The sequence below is a fragment of the Polyodon spathula genome, chromosome 12, assembly GCF_017654505.1.
Source record: "Polyodon spathula isolate WHYD16114869_AA chromosome 12, ASM1765450v1, whole genome shotgun sequence".
NCBI lineage: Eukaryota > Metazoa > Chordata > Actinopteri > Acipenseriformes > Polyodontidae > Polyodon > Polyodon spathula.
In genome coordinates this window covers 3,886,092-3,900,705 of record NC_054545.1, presented here as the reverse complement: position 1 = coordinate 3,900,705, position 14,614 = coordinate 3,886,092, and positions in this window count along the sequence as shown.

Genomic DNA, 14,614 nt, shown 5'->3' with positions numbered 1-14,614 from the left:
TCATGATGTAAAAGATACCTGAAAATGCCCTTATACCAGTTTATCACAGTTTGCATGCTTTACCATGCCATTGCTATATTTTACTACACCTGACTGTGCTTTTACCAAAGTGTACTGCAGTGAACTTTGAAAGGGGTTACATCCCCTTATTGGAGAGGTAACAAAGCACTGACCACGTGCTGCCTGTGGTGAAGATCTAACCCAGGAGTGCCCGAGTCTGCTCCAGGGGATTCATTTCTGATGCTTCTTAAGGACCTGGGTAGAGGTTTAATTGGTTCAATTTTACAATTTAGAACAGGGTAGCGCTTGTTCTAGGGTAACAATAGCACTTATTTTCTGCTGAGAAGGAGTAATGTCAGTACAATGGAAAAATATACAAAGTGTAACAGATGGCCGTCAATGTGTCTTTTTGCTGTTTATTCCATTAGCTAAAGAGCTAAATGAATGAAACCGACCTTTACAATGTCAGCAGCAGATTTATTTTAAACACAAGAGAACAATAGCATTTTTTCCCCAATGTTACTGCCCGTAGTTAAAGAGGACGTCATCATTTAATGGTATTGCAGTAAAATAAATTCACCACAAGAGGGCACTTGAAGCATTTAGTTCTCAACTTCTCAGGTACTTCTCTGTTTTATTTATTTATTTATTTATTTATTTATTTATTTATTATTTATTTTATTTACGTGCTTATAATTGTAAACGCTTGGCATCGGTGTAAGGTTTTAGTTTGTATAATGTAATTCCCTCTTGGCATTTTACATATAGTCATCTCTGCAGACGTGTGCGCATGTCTGTTTAAAAAAAAGAAGAAAAAAAAACATGCAAGTTTAAGCAAGCTTTCAATCTGTCATGAAAAATGCGGTGCATATTCTATACTAAATCATTTGAATGTATTTCTTCTATTCTAAGTGCTGATGCTGGAATTCCACTTACTTATTTGAAGGACTTTTTTTTCTTTTTTTACTTGCATTTATTTAAAGATTCTGTTGCAAACATTGTAAATCTTTACAATTCCACCATCTTATGCATAGAGCTTCGTCTTGCACTTTGGTTTTGATGGTATCTTCTTTAAAAAAAATCATTTTTAATTCTCAGGATGAAATACAGGCTCAGGAGAGGAATATTGAGCATTTTCACTGTAGTGCTGCTGAGATACAAGAGCTTCTGCAAAGCAAAGAATCTCCTTTGGAACTACAGGTGAGCAACAGTCTGGTTTCTTAGTTAGATGTTGAAAACGCAAACTCGTGGACTGTGATTTAATGTATGTCCGTTATTTTTATATGCAATAATACTGTAGTTCTTAAAACCTGGCCTGGCCAGTACTTAAGTGGGATACATAAAAAAAAAAAAAATCTGGTGACTTCCTTAGTTTTTTGCTGCTATTTAAGCAGTGTGTGTGTGTGTGTGTGTGTGTGTGTGTGTATATATATATAAGTGGCAGAAAAACTGCTTCTTTGTGCTATTATATCATTTACAAAACAAACAAGAACAAAACACTTCTAAATAAAGACAAGCACGCAAGTACAGCTATCCTGCCACATAAACTAACCTTTCTCTTTGTCAATACTTGTTCAGGCTTGTCAACGCCTTCACCAAATTTGCTCTCCTTTTGCAGCACATAACTCCACACACTCTCTCCAAACACTGTTTTGTCTCTTTTTATAGGGTGTGGCCAGGGGTTGATTGACAATCAATCAATTACCGCTGGCCACATTCAATGCTTTTCAATTAAACAGTGTCTTCAGCTGTAATCTCATTTCAAGGGATTGGGCCACACAGTAATCGTGCTTGATATTGTTCTGGCTAAAACCCAGATAAAGAAGAGGATGGAGCAGGTTAAAGAACTCTATGAAGACAGCAGTGAAGTGTTTCAACAGTTATCTGTTGTCAAGAAGCACATTGCAGACAGACTCATCCAGTCCCATTGCTGTCTACAGGCTATCGAAGAGTCTGTACACAGCCTTGCTGTTTCTGACCATCCAAACATTTTTGATCGATTAAAGGTAGTGTACATGTCATGTTAATTGATCTATTAATAACATCAGTACAATCACCGCATTAAGTAATACCCCTGTGTTGTGTCGTAATCCGTGTCACTGTAATCTGCACAGAACATCAATGAGGACCTCCTGAATCAAACAGAACAGGTGGATTCTCTTCTGGAAGAGATCAACCTCCTGGCCAGTGTGGCCAATCCACAAGACCTGGAAGAATTGAACAAGAAAGGAGCAAAACTAACAGAAAACCTTCAAAGTGTCTAAGCATTGCTCCTTGAAAAGGTCCACTCCACTGAGGACCACTTCACCCACCAGCTAAATGGTAAATAAGTTCACGTTATCAGAATGAATTTACTGCAACACCAATGTTGTCTTTTAAATTGTAAATGCCTTCTTTCTCTTTTTCTAACTTGGGTTATTTTATTTTTTTCGCAGATGAGGTTAAAGTGAATGAAGACTGGCTTCAGCATATTCAGCTGTCAGTGAATGAATGTTTTGAATATCCTCAGCAAAAGCAGGATGTTGAAGCTTCTCTCCATAAACTAAATGTAGGACTTTCTGAAGTTTTCATTGGTGGGCGCTTCTCTACAGTGGGGACCAACATGAGATATTTCAGTGCAGAGGCAGCAGCAGAAGTCAATATTCCCTGCACTCAACGTGCTACATATTGTATTCTTTCAACTTGTTAGCAATTAATATTTCAGTTACTTGATCGGTGATTGCAGAGCAAGGTACAGAATTCCCCTCTGGCTGAAGGACTGGAGCAGTTCTAGCAGGGAATTTTAAAAGAAAGGTACAATTGGCAATCCTTTTTCCATTGCAAGTAAATGGAGGTATAAAAACAATACAAAAGTTTGAAGGCCTTAGAAGTGAGGGCTCACCTATGACCATGCTGTCAAAGAATCTTGAAAACTGATCGAAAGGTATCAGAATCTGTTGATGCAAATCGCTGCGGAAATAGAAACACAAGAGGCTCTTTCCAAAGATCTGGAGGCTTTTGATTCTCTCAGAGACAGCACACTCGCTTGGATAACAGGTTTAATAGAAAGCATTGACACTGTGTGATCAACAGAGGGCAGAAAAAGCTTGATCGAAGAAAGAATCCAGCACACAGAGGTGAGGGCATGCAGAGCTCTGTGTGTATCTTTGTCTTTTAAAGTCCTACAGTTCAGTTTTAAAGAGCTACAGTTCAGTCTCTGTGTCCATTAATACTCTGCCAGAATGATGCACATTACCAATAGTGTTGATTTGTGTGGTGGTTTTGTGGTCACTGAGGTTGAATTTTTATGATTATGAACCCCTTTTTTACACTGCATTGCAGCGAACTGTAAAGTCTGTTAAGCCAGGACAAGTTCTAAGAGCCTCACAAGGAGGCTTGCAAGTATGACTCTTGCCCTTCTGTCTCCTGGTCACTTGACATCCCTAGGTCTTAGTGATAAAGCAGTCACATGACTGTAGGTTTTTGTGAAGATGTGTCAATATCATTTTCTATCAGCATTACCCTGAACTTCTGCTGTGTCTCAGTATGGGAAATCTTTCAGCGTAAACCTGAAGGGGATTTTAAAATACAACTCTTGGAAGATGTGTGCGCTAAACTGACAGAAAAGATGCTCCTTAGAAAGCCTGAGACCGAGCAGACAATAGTTGAGATCAAAGGACAGTGGAATAGTGCTTTACAATCTGCAGAAGTGCAATGCAGGTAGGATGTCTTCATTGCACATTCCACTTACTAGACCCAAACCCTCTTTTATGAAAATAACGTCTGTTTTTTTCTTCAAAGCAAACATATTTTCCTTGTTTGTTTTTTTTCAGACATATTATTTATTGTGTATTTTTTCTGTATTTGAGCTGGAACCATAGCAATATTCAGGTACACATAATTGAACTTTCCTGATTGGACGTCTAAAGTTACCGAAGTGTATTTTGTCTTTATTTTTGTATAATCTGCTCTTTCATAACGTGCTACTGATCTTGCTCACTCATTTCCCTAAATAAAGCGTCCCTTAGTCATGCTTTTTGTACACAGTTTCTTAAGTTATGTGAATGTTTTTTTTTTTTTTTCTTTTTCCAGCCACTTTAAGGAAATTCTAGGTCAATGGAACAGTTATTTGGAAGCCAAAGAAAAAGTTCAGTTAAAAATAAGTGAAATCTCGCAACAGAAATTCAACCTTTCTCTGGAGGAGTTTGTGTGGCCGGACCTGACAGGGAACTATGAATCATTAGAGCAGTGAAGGATGGTGCTACAAGAAGCCCACAGCATATTAACAGCATTTGATATGCTAAAAGTGCAAAAAGATACCCTTTTCACCTTTCTCTTGATGTGAATTTTAATGAAGCATCTTGGGTTGAAATGTTAAACCCTAGTCACTATCTCATGAAGGATTTAAAGGTTTGTACCCAGTATAAACACATGTTTTTCTCTCTTGTACCAGTTGCCATAGCTACATGAAATAATAATAAAGGAAGCATAGTTGCTGTTTTTCTGTAAAGTTGTTTTCAAAAACAACGTAAAAAAAAAAGAAACTGAATTTCAATCTGAAATTCTGAAATATATATATATATATATATAATATATATAGAATATATATATATATATATATATATATATATATATATTGATTTGAAACTCTTTCCCCCAAACTATTTCCTATTTTAAGATAGTTCACTTTTTGTTGTGTAGAACAATCAACATGTACCCTGATTCAATGTAATTATAGGGTTTGGTTCATACATTGGAAGATAGCATTGAGAGGAACCATCGCTATCAGAAATTATTGAAGGAGTTCCATACCACTCAAGACTCATGTGGCATGGAAATCCCATTTCTTGGAGCTACTTCTAAAGAAAGACCCTTGATAGATTAAAGGTAAAATTTCTATCTGTGAAATGAATTTAAAAATCCATAGTTCAGGGAGGACTTCTGGGAAGTAGCTATAGCATCTTTATAGAAGCCTAGAGATGCATTGTCCATTGCATTGGTTGAGAGGATGCTTGTCATTGGTACTTAGGAGTTAACAGTAAGAACATGACTTGGTGCTGGATTAAGAGCTCAGAGAAACAGTACTGAAAGTAAGGAAGGTATAGACCACAGTGATGGTGAAGGATAGTAGTGAGCAGTTTTATCCTGGTAATCATGTGTGAAGGCTTTAGTGCAGAACCTAAACTGTGTTTGTAAAAACTAGTGATGAATATGATTTTTACTGCTGGTCTGTTAGAATCCTAATAATAACGATCTTTTAATGAGGTGGGTGTGAATGATTGTGTTGATATTCAGTGTGATTGCCTTACTGTAAACGTGGGTATTTTCCTGTTCACTGTTTAATAAGGCTTCTCCTTCAGGGCACAAAGAACACTTTGGATCGAGTTGAAAGCAGAGTAGAAAATCTTAAAGCTGACCGACAGTTTTGCACATCTCAGCAAATACTTCCAGAAGCAACTGTGGATGCCGCTGAAGTAACCCAAAAGTATTACAAGTAAAGAGGCATTAATGGTATTCACTAGAACTGATATCATAAGTACATTGTCAATCTGTCAGATTCCAAACACTATTATAGCAAACATTGCATGTTAATTTAATGTATACGCTTAAATATACTGAAAGGTAATGTATGTTAATACATTGTGTGTGGAGTGTTTTTTCTTTCAAAGTCATCTCACACAGCTTAGGCTTCACTTTCTGAAGAATTCCTTGCTGCATTAACTTGCAATAACTATATGTTTAACAGCTGTGGTTTGCAGTGCAAAATTACTGAAATTTTGATTATGTGATATAATATGATTTCCACCCCTGTGTGTTTTATAAAGAACTTAACTGAGCGCTAATTACTGACTGAGTTCTGTTTTTCTGTTTAAAGATTATTGTCGCAAACCTCAGATGGGTTGCACAGTAGTAAAGTGACCATTGAAAATCGTTTCTTCAAGCCTTTACAAGCTTTACAGCAATGGACACTTACAGCCAAGTCAGCACTTTGTGTTCAAACCCACCTGTCTCCAGACTCTGCCCTTGCCACAAGTACCGTTCAGGTAAACAGCTGGCGAAATCATAATACATTCTGGGTAACAGAACCACTGAGAAGAGGGTGGTAAATAACAAACAATATTTCATGCAGGATCTTCTCGACCAGCGTGAAATGCTAAAAAAAGAACTGGAGGCTATTCTGTCATATCAAGAGCTCCTGAAGGATGCTGTAGGGGAGAAGCAGAGTGAAAAGTTGGCATCAGAAATATCGAACACATTACAAGAAGAAAATCAATATACCACCATCCTCTGTCAAGAACTTCAGGTAAGAGAACTCAAGAGGATCCTCATAGACAAACAGAACGATTTTTTAACAATGGAAGGGAACTATATAACTGCAGCTGAATTTCTTACATTTGTTCAACATTAGGCTCTTGAGGATAAAAAGAGACATGAAGGGGAAAGCAGATATCAGCAGTCTGATACATTAGCTAGAGAAACTGGAATCAAAAAGGAAATACCTCAGCCTGAACTCCCAGAGGAACAGCAACAGATTCAAACACCACCGGTGTTGATAAAAAACACAAGCTTAATGGTACAACATTGTGATGTATGAGCTGCTTCTTAACGGCTTGTTGACACAACAATAAAATGCAGTTACAAATAATGGAATGTTTCATGAAATCCTTGCTGCTCCCTTTGCTTCTGTTGTTTTGATTTGTTGTGCATATGAAATCAAACCACTGGAACTGAAAATCTTGGAAAATTGTCAAAATAGGGAAATTGGTGATTCTCATTTAATTGATGACTTTAACAGGCCACACATGCAATTCATTTAAAATAGTAAGATAAAAGGAATACATAGCCACACATGGTCATATGCATGCGGCTTTTTGGAAGTTGTTTAAGATGCCTAATTAAAACACAAAGTGGTCTAACATTTTCACACAAGTGTACTGTTTATATATCACAGAGTAATGATTGAAAATTGAAATTCTCAGACCCAGGGGTTTTCATGCAGGTAGGTATATAAGGTGTTCTAATACATTTTCACACGACTGTTTTAGACAATTCAGGATCAAAAGAAACACGGAGAAGAAGGCAACTATCATCTGATTGACTGTCCACACAGAGAAGCTGGAGTAGAAGTGGAACAAACCCTTCAACCGGACCTACTGGAGCAACAGATTCAGACATCTGAGACCCATCAGGTACAATTCTTCATGCTATAGTGTCTTGCCTGTTTCTAAAAGTGAGTTCATGCGATCAAGCAGTCCCTATATTGCTTGTTCTTTTGTGTAAATTCTCTCAAAATTCATAAGGATGAGAATGAACCCTGCAATCTTTCTTTGAAATCATGTCTGTCTTGAAAACAGGAATACGCTGGTGTGCACAGATATTATAGCCAATCATTCTTATCAATAAATCTGCTGTGCTAAGTGTTCGGTAGCACTGTAGAATACGGGGCATACATAACCATGTTATAACATGGTAATAACCATGTAACTCCTAATGGTATATGCTCTTACATGTAAACTATGGAATACATGTTTAATTACATGGAAACGGCCTGTAGATTGCTGTTACCATGTAGTTACATCAGGTAACAAGTTATAGTTTACAAGGCCACCTCTGTAATCTAAAGTGCTGCAAACATACAACATACTCAAACATACCAAATACATGGTTTCTTTCTCTCTAGGGTAATCTGGTTCCATCTGGTGAGGGTCAAAAGGAGCTAATAGAGGTGAGGTCAGCGGAGCAGCTACAGATAGACATCGGGGGGCAGGAGAAGATGATGGAGCTGGAAATGTCTTCCATCATTGCTAGCCCTGGGATCTTTGGAGTAATTGTAACTACAACTGCCTTGTATTACAATACCTGACAGATAGGGACACCCAAGTGCAATTACCAGGGCATAAAGCCATTACTGTTGTGAAATGTTTTCATAAAATATGGACACATTATATACCCTTGTTTCATAGAGATTGAAATGACTTCAGTTGATAAATTAATCCTTCATATAAAGTAGGTCATGTTTTTGGTTTCATGATTCTTACATTTTGATGAAACATCGAGAGGGAAGACTTTCAAAATGTCTCATATTTACCTCAGATGATCCCCTTCCCTAAAATCTGTATTTGCAATAAGTTTTGCAGTGAAAAAGCTTTGTTTTTTTGTGGTTTTTCTTCACCCCTTTAGGAAACAAAGGGGTATGAAGCTAAAAACAACGGGGAAGACGCTATATCAATATATATATATATATATATATATATATATATATATATATATATATATATAAATAACAATCATAAATCACTTCCAAAATAAACTCGAAGAAGAGGCTAAGCGTCAACAGACTGAAAGTTCAATAACAGGAACTGGACAACAGAAGGAGCCAACATCTCAACCTGGTCTTCCAAAGCAACAGAGTCTTAGAGCTGAGACGCATCAGGTATGGAACTGCAGAAAACAATTCTTTATAGTGTGCAACAGAGTTGGGGCAAAAAGAACCATACCAGAGAGTTCTAATAGAGCCATACAAAAATATATACTGTATATACATATGTATATTAAACATGTTTGCCTGCTTTAAATATACTTTTACAAATACCATTATATGGGATTCTGCCTAGTCAATGCCCCGATTTGAATGATGCCTAATTGTAAACATAATCTATCTAATGTTAAAAATACTTCTTCTGCAGTACTGCCTTTAATTTCGCTCCTGCCTGAGTCAACGAACCCTCCACCCCACACACACACACTTTTGTCTTAACAACAACTTTAAACACCCTGGGTGTTGACGTGGCAGAATCCGGTATGCTGTGAACATGGATCATGTTGTCAGTTCTAACTGACAGATAGAGACATATTGTGGTAAGTATGCTTGATTAGTATTACTTAATATTTAAAAATACCTAAGTGTTTTATACTGGTGGGATCATTTTACATAATGCAGTCACATCTATTGATAACACTGGTACATTTCTAATTAATGTTTTGTTTTGTCCCAGTAAGTACATACTTGCTATGATCTTGTTTTTAACACATTTAAGAAAAGAAGATATTAAATTGGTATAGCTTATTTCCAGGAAGAAAATAGACACCCCCTGCCCATGAGATTACATTTATTTCTTACACAGTAAGGAAGGCTTTTATAATTAATGGTTCCTGCTCACATAATCCATCTCATGCAGTTTTCAAATGAAATACGACAGTGTGGAGCTGACAATGAGATGTACAGCTCAAAGTGTTACAGAACCCCCTGCAGTCTTTACAAGAAATACATTACTTTTACTTTGCTGTGTCCTGTTGTTGTCCATATAGCAGTATTTTCTTTCAACATGTTCCCGGTAGTTTTTATATTTTTGTATTCTCATAGGTTAATAAACCTGGGGAGTTACTTTTTTTCAACTTTTACTTGGGAACGCTTGCCAAGAGAGAGATGTATTTATTATTTGAAATACTGCACTGTCTAGTTCTTGCAGCCTCTGTCCACAATGCTGATGCTCTGATTGAGATTAATGGTGTATTGTGGGAACAGAAAACCAGCGTTGTTGCAGGAGGGAGTGCAAGAGAAATGCATTGTCGTTGATTTAGGACCTCTCATATGTGATAAAAAAAAGAGTTGGCAATATGTTTAAAAGTACAATGCTGCTATACGGACAACACAGGACACAGCAAAGGTAACGCATTGAGTTCTTGTAAACTTTGCAGGGTTTTCTGTAACACTTTACAACAGTGATCAAGTCCATAATAGACTGCATGTAAGGGTAAGAAACAAGACCAGAGAGTAAACTATCCTGTTAATATTTATTAATGGGGAACCACTTTCCTCAATGTGCAAATGAAAAGCTATAGAGACTTGTTGCACAGACAAGAAACATATAGAGCCAGATTATCCAGGTCATTACACCCAAATGTAACTAGTAACAATAAATGCAGGCACACTTCTGAGTCATTTAATTAGCCTTCTGAACAGTTTTGTTTTGCTTGTAAATAGCTTTATGGTGAGAAGACCAAGATAAATCCTGATCAGATTGCCTCAGACTTGGAGGTTTTGGCAACCTATTTTGATAAAGTTCATTAGTTCACATAAGGTCATGACTCCCTATACAAGTGTACATGCTTGTTATAGATCCATCAGCTTTGGTTTTCAGCACTCTATCAAAGTTGGTACTTAAAGCATTACTGGAGCATGCAGCCGGTTAATATTGCAAATTCTGTCTGGGTTTAAATTCATTGGCCTATTGGTAAATTTGAATTTAAACTAGCAGTTCAATACATTGCATTAGCTTTTTTTGTCAACCCTGTGGAAGTTGCAGGCATCTATATGTCACAGTTATTGATTCAGGTAAAAGCCCTTTTCATGAGTAATTGACTCTCTCACTGACAGTATGAATGCATAGTTTTTCCACTTTATTAGCCATCTTGAGATGCCAGATGGGCTCGATACCAATAAACTCAGATTTCTACATGCACTGACTGGGTTCAGGTTTGTTTCAGATCTCAGGTGCTAAGTTTATAAGGGGTAACAGATGGATGCCAATTGAGCTATTGGCAGTAGGATTCTTGCTGGCCAGCCATAACCCTGCTCTGAAGGACCTGGATAACAGACTAGTGCTAATGAAACCAAGTCTGAAAATAAAGATAGAGAAGCTGATTAGTGAAAAGGGAGAATGTAAAAGACTCTTTTGCAGAGCATGAAAAGGGAGTAGCAAGCACTGCCTTGAGGCAGCAGATTAGTTTTTCTTTTATGTTTGGCAAGCAGAGTACAGTGAGCCTCTGAGGGAGGCTCTAACAGGCTAATAGAGGGTCTGGGGTGAAAAAAAAGAGAAAGGCCTCAAGCAACAGACGCTGCCCAAGGAACAGCAAAACAGGCCCTCCCTCAAGGGAGCTATAGCTTCAGCTGCAGAGACAAGGAAGGAGTGGAATTAAAGGCTAGAAGGAGTCAATACCAATTCCCAGTCAAGTCCATAAGCAAGTCATCTTTAGTATATCCAAACCACTGGATCCCCAGTGAAGTACATGTATGCAGAATAATCAGTTCAGTGTTGTATGGCAAGGCACATTGATTTGCTTTTAAAATGTTTTGGTATAATGTTTTAGAATACAGACACAATATTCAATGTAATGTCGTTAACCCTTTAAAGTACATGGTGTTAACAAAATAGTTTCAGTACATTTTGCCAAATATGTACTACCATCATTTTGAAGGAATGCTCCTTGCAGGTTCTTCAATGATATGGTCAGCTCAGTGATTGTGCACCATAAAGAGTAGCAGGGTTTCGAAAAATATAGCATTACACACCCCCACGTGTTGCTACTCTGTAAAACATTTAATCTGTAAAACAAGAGTTTCAAAATCAGACATTTACTGTGAGAGACCATGGGCTCTTCGTTTGAAATTGAAATGGAGACATTTAGGGTGATACTATTTGATCCATTTGTTCAAATCATTTATCTGTTGTAGGGTTTGGCTACTCCCTGCATTTCAATTTGAAAGTACATTGTGTGACATCTGAATTATCATCATTTTGTTCTGTACAGTGAGTACAGAGCTCTTTATAGCAAGATACTTAAGGAAAATATAAAAGAATTCACCAATTCAGAATAATGAACCACTTCCATGTATGTCCCTTTCCATTCCTGGCTGGCTTCAGATGCATTATGCCATGAGATGCAGTGCTTGTGTCACAGTACATATGATTCAGTAAAGAGCTCTTAATTGAAAGCTGTATCTGTGTATTAATAGACAGTTCAGAGAAGCGGCCCACAGCATTAAGTTGGTATTGCTACTAAGATGTTTCAGGATTCATTATCTTAACAAAGATAATATATAAACAAACCTTAGGCAGGACTTTCAGCAGTTCAGTCTTTGACAATGAAGCTCTAAATGATTGCAATTTATACCCCAATTAAATAATAATAATCTTTATATAGTGCCTTTCATAGTGGACCACCATCACAAAGTGTTTTACAAGCTATGAGACTAGGATGTGTGAACTATGCATCAGCTGCAGAGTCACTTACAACAGCGTCTCACCCAAAAGACAGAGCACAAGGAGGATAAGTAACTTTCTTAGGGTCATGCAATGAGACAGTGGCTGAGCTGGGATTTGAACTGGGGACATGCTGGTTACAACGCTGTAATTTTAACCATTGGACCACACAACCTGCTGAAAGGATCTGGCTATTTAGGTCAAAGGGATTTGAGTAATATAATATGAAAGAAATCTCGTATTTCACAATCCTGTTCAATTTCACATTGAAATGTAATTCACTAGTATCTGTTTGCTACACTCTTCCATAGTTTAGCCTTATACACACTTTATTCAAAGTCACTGTGAGATCAGCTAGGGATGTTCCTGCTACCACTAGCAGAAGTAAAAGTTAATGGATCAGATAATAAAGCCTAGTTACAAATCACCTTTTTCTCCCAAATGTACTATTCATTATTATATTGATAACATTTTACAAAAAACACCCGCATAGATTACACAATAATAACCTTAAATATGTTCAAACAATTTTTCAAAATTCATGACACACAATAAATCTTGTATGTTTAACATAGCGGGATGCTGGACACAAACTGGCGACCCCGCACATCACAAGCGAGCATTTTAAAAACGGAGAGCTGGACAGGACAGAATCCATAACGGCAGTATATCACACTGCCTGTTACACAAGTAACGTGGGCAGTAGTCAGGTGACTTGCAAGGAATTTAAAAAAAAGAAGTAATACAGCAAACAGGCATAAATGAAAGTGAAACTTAGCTTCCGCATTATTTTAACAGGAACAGGAATACAGCTGTTCTGATTCACTTTCTGCACGGTCACAGTTCACAGAAATAGAGCTGGAATTGGAACACGTTCTTGCTGCTGATAGCAGGAGTACTCAAGACCTTCAACAGCAAGATGGTAATCTGAAGGAAATGCAAATCTCCAAAGATTCTCAGCTGGGGACTGAAACTGCCTCCCAATTGCGCAGAACTACTGAGTGCATGGACATTGAAGTAAGTACTTTGTTTCTCCTAACTATTATATTCCTTTTTCACATCTGTGGCTAGTTTCACAGATCTGTGAAACCAGTCAGCAGATCAAACTTATTTGAAAGTTATTATAAAATTGTGATGCTTTATTGTTACTGGTTCATAGCATGCCTTGCTGATTTGGAAGACTTATTTTGCCTATGTTATGCTATGGTATAGGTATTTCTTCATTATTTTCAGGGAGACAAATTGAAAAAGGCTTTAACAAGATATGCTGCTTTAAAAACAAAACTGGAAACAGAACTTATTGAAGCTTCCCAAAGGGTCAGTTACCTTAAAATTCAAGCTGCTGAACTAAATATAGAAGCAATGAACAAACAGCTGAATGAAATAGAGGCATAACTGCAATGTGCATGTTGCATCATTATACTTATAATACATTTATAGTGCATGAACTGTAGTAGTACACTGTGCCTTAAAGAGCAGTCCTGTTGTTTCCACAGATACCCATGTAAGACAATTGTTGTTGCTTTTTTGTGTAAATATTTTGCACACAATATACAGCAAATGAACAGTTATGTAAGGAACATTTTAGGCGCACCCATTCGTGCCTGGCCTCCTTGTTCATGCTTGGGGATGAAAAGCTCCAGTTCTAATTCAACAAGGAAGATTGTAAAAGCATTTAAAATGATAGCACCATAATAGCAATACTGAAGTTGCAGCATTGCTAACTAAACATGGAACTATTTTGAATTTAAAAAAAAACATAATCTTATCCCTTATGTTATTTATTCTCAACCCATAATCTAGGAAGTTTCCAGGGACTTCGAACAGAAGCAAACTGCTCCTTTGAAGCAGATGGAAGATGCTGAAGTCAGTGAACTCAGAACAGTAACCCAAACTGATGTTGCACACATTCAGGCACAGTGGAATAAACATGTAAAGACATATCCTCTCTAAAACAATCCAAAGCAAGCCAGCTGTCTTTGATTCAAGAATATCATTGTAGCGCTGATGCTGTCAAACACTTACTTGAAAAACTATCAGCTGAGCTGGAAACCTTGAAACCGTAAGTCTGCTGCTATTACTCCATTTATTATATATTTTCTGATTGAAGCTGTTGATGGTATTTTTATGATAGTTGAGTCTAGATAATATTTTATGCCTGTCTCAATAAAATACATGTTTAAGCATTGACTTTAATATAATATCAGTGTCAACATAAGTGATTACAAATGTGAAATCAATTATGACTGGGTAGCAAATAGCTGGTTGTTACTGAAAAACAAATGCACATCAGACAGTTCGAACAGTTCCAAGATTTGACTTTGTTTTGTTTTTTTCTTGGTGGAAAGTAGTTCATTCCATGCAGAAACAATTGACAAAATTCTCTCCACTGTCAAGCAAGAAAAAGTTGTCTTGCAAGAACTGGGCGAGAAGCAAGAGAAAATATCCCAGCACTTGAATGAAACTGAGAACAAAGCTATACAAATTCAGCTGGAACACTGGGATCAGAAGTGGAACCAGATGGCATCAGCAGCAGAAAGGACACTCTATATGGTGTCCAAAGAGGTTGAGGAGTACAGATGCCTTCTGTTAGAGTCACATGAGCTGCAGAAGCAGGTTGATAATCTGCAGCGTTCACTTACTCATCTCAA